Source organism: Colobus angolensis, unplaced genomic scaffold (assembly GCF_000951035.1).
Source record: "Colobus angolensis palliatus isolate OR3802 unplaced genomic scaffold, Cang.pa_1.0 Scaffold7, whole genome shotgun sequence".
NCBI classification, from domain to species: Eukaryota; Metazoa; Chordata; class Mammalia; order Primates; family Cercopithecidae; genus Colobus; species Colobus angolensis.
Window position 1 is genome coordinate 14,146,328 of NW_012120709.1, and position 1,780 is coordinate 14,148,107.

The 1,780-nt window shown below is 38.1% G+C and overlaps 1 pseudogene; it reads right to left on the bottom strand.

The window, feature by feature from the left end:
* The window catches only part of LOC105500971, a 2,641-nt pseudogene extending 1,454 nt beyond the window's left edge, over positions 1–1,187 (bottom strand).
* Between the last annotated feature and the right edge of the window lie 593 nt (positions 1,188–1,780).

Below are 1,780 nucleotides of genomic sequence, written 5' to 3' on the forward strand. Positions count from 1 at the left end.
AACATACGTGTGCATGTGTCTTTATAGTAACATGATTTATAATCCTTTGGGTATATACCCAGTAATGGGATGGCTGGGTCAAATGGTATTTCTAGTTCTACATAGTTGAGGAATCACCACACTGTCTTCCACAATGGTTGGACTAGTTTACACTCCCACCAACAGTGTAAAAGTGTTCCTATTTTTCCACATCCTCTCTAGCACCTGGTGTTTCCTGACTTTTTAATGATCGCCATTCTAACTGGTGTGAGATGGTATCTCACTGTGGTTTTGATTTGCATTTCTCTGATGATCAATGATGATGAGCATGTTTTCATGTGTCTGTTGGCTGCATAAATGTCTTCTTTTGAGAAGTGTCTGTTTATATCCTTCACCCACTTTTTGATGGGGTTGTTTGATTTTTTCTTGTAATTTTAAGTTATTTGTAGATTCTGGATATTAGCCCTTTGTCAGATGGGTAGATTGCAAAAATTTTCTCCCATTCTGTAGGCTGCCTGTTCACTCTGATGGTAGTTTCTTTTGCTGTGCAGAAGCTCTTTAGTTTAATTAGATTTCTGGGTGGTTTTTAATTCTTCTCGTTGAGGATGCAACAGCTCTGACTGTTGGCCCCAACCTGCTTAGCAATCCACGACCCTGCTTCTTGTGAGAAGAGAGTTTCCAAGCTTGTGCAGTGAGAAAAATTTTGAAGTCTTCATTAAATGTTAAAGTTGGATGATCAGCAATGTGCTCAAAAATTTATGTAAAGCCTTCCTGCGTGTCTCAATAAACTCATCATTAAAGCGTTCCACCATTCCTTTTACCATAAATTTTTCTGGCAATGGTGGAATAATCAGAGTAGGGTGTGCTTCTTAAAGTTTTCCCTTTGACCAAAGGAAATCTTGATACCATCTCCTAACTTTAAATTCACTGGGGTCAAATTCTGCACAAGATGTCTTAGTAATAATCCTATAAGTAATGAGAGTTTCTATTGTAGTAACATGACTTTCAGGTTCATCAACTGTGATGAAGAATTCCTTTAAATCTTGTTCATCTTCAAACTTGATTTGGTTTATCATTGATAAAGGGGATGTTGGCATCATAGTGCTGAAGGAATTCACGTCCATCAATGAGGCATCATAGCTGAACACCTTCAGGTCATCCTCGTCCAGATCCAGCACCTCTGCCTGCAGCAGGGTGGAAGAGCCCCTGCTGCCCAAGAAGCGGGCACTGGAGGCCTGAGGAGTGCACCTGAGATGCCCAGCGCTTGCTCTCCAAAATTGATCTTTTGTATGGATTTTCACATTTCAATTTCATTGAGTTCTCTGATTTTACTTATTTCTTCGGCTAGATTTTGGGTTGATTTATCCTCTTTTTTCTAGTTCCTTTAAGTGAAATGTTAGATTGTTAATTTGAGATTATTTTCTAACTTCTTGATGTAGGTGTTTGGCCCTATATACTTCACTCTCAACACTGCTTTAGCTGCATCCAAAAGATTTTGGTATGTTGGGTCTCTACTTTTATTGATTTCAAAGAATTTTTTGATTTGTGTCTTGATTTTATTGTATACCCAAAAGTCATTCAGGAGCAAGTTGCTTCATTTCCAGGCAATTGTGTGGTTTTGAGATATCTTCCTGGTATTGATTTCTATTTTTATTGCCCTGTGGTCCCAAAATGTGCTTAGTATGATTTTGATATTTTTTAATTTATTGAGACTTGCTTTATGGTTGAGCATGTGGTCAAACTTAGAATATGTTTTGTGTGCAGATGAGAAGAATGTATGTTCTGTAGCTGTTGGGTGGAG